At 48.4% G+C, this 1,260-nt stretch overlaps 1 pseudogene; it reads right to left on the bottom strand.

Moving 5' to 3' along the window:
• Positions 1-322: 322 nt before the first annotated feature.
• LOC110317886 lies at positions 323-784 on the bottom strand (annotated as a pseudogene).
• Between the last annotated feature and the right edge of the window lie 476 nt (positions 785-1,260).

The raw sequence follows: 1,260 nt of genomic DNA, 5'->3' as shown, positions 1-1,260 counted from the left end.
TGGCGGCCTGCTGTTACCCCAGATGACGCCACGGGAAAGGCAGGGCGCAAGGGAATGGAAATCTACCCAGCACATGCGCAGCTGCCTTGTTTGTATGTTAGAGCGCAGGACATCAGCGCTATCTTGTAATGGCGAATGTGAGGGCGGCTCCCCACACTGGTTTACAAGTAGAGGACTGGAATACTTTCTTTGGCCTGTTGATCTGTAATGAACAGATCTTTCCTCTCTCTCTCTCTCTCTCTCTCTCTCTCTCTCTCTCTCTCTCTCTCTTTTAGTTTATACAAAGCAATTTATTAACAGAAAATAATTTGAGAAGTCCTATTCACAGACAGTGACTGCAATGACTCATGCTCCTTTGAGTGCTGTCAGAGGAGATGGAAATGACATCCTCAATCTGCCCAGCCTTCATCCCTGAGTGAACAAGAGCTCTGAGGGATGACTAGACTCTAAGTCCAGGGGTCTTGGTCCTGTTTCCTCCTGTGACCTGGAGTCTGATATGCAGAGCAGTGATGCCCAGCTCCTTGCACCTCTGGGCCACGTCCTGGACAGCCAACATGGCAGCATTCAGAGAAGACACATCTTCATCAGCCTTTACCTTCATTCCACCAATCACTCGGCAGATGGTTTCCTTTGCCAGAAAGATGGGTACCATGAACAAAGATGTCACTGAGGGATACAAAGATGTGGCAGACACCAAATACACTCTCTCCTTCACAGTGTACACTTGAGGTACAACACTGATGACTTATTCTTCCTTCTTTGCCTACCCCTTGCTAGGTGCCATTTCTGAAAGTCATCTCTAGACTCCGCCACTGGTGTACAGACATCTTTCTTTCCACCTCTCCTTAGGAAGAGTCACACAGTTGTCTAATGTAAGGATTCACTGAACAGTAGAGAGAAGGCAGGCTGACTAAAGGGTAGACCTGAGGAGTGACACAGGATGGACTCCCTGGGCTGTGCTTGTGCCTCCCATACTCTAGACTAGATGGGCACAGCAGCAAGTGCATGCCAAAGAGCCCTCATAGATGCCTCTTCACTGTAGCCAAAGGCCGGAGAAAGGGTATCCTCACAGACTGGGCCTTTAGGACAAAACCATCTTTACTCCAGGACAGCACAGAAAAGCTAAGGCCTTATGCCCTTGGGAGAAAAGGCCAATTGAAGAATCCAGACTTGTGCCCTCACCATGCCTATAAAGAACCTAATGTCTCTACAGAGTGGTACCACATATGGAGTGAGAATGTTTGGCCTTGATGACTGACA

This window comes from Mus pahari, chromosome 3, assembly GCF_900095145.1.
Source record: "Mus pahari chromosome 3, PAHARI_EIJ_v1.1, whole genome shotgun sequence".
Lineage (NCBI taxonomy): Eukaryota > Metazoa > Chordata > Mammalia > Rodentia > Muridae > Mus > Mus pahari.
The sequence above is the reverse complement of the archived record's forward strand: the minus strand, read 5'-3'. Positions and strand labels throughout refer to the sequence as shown.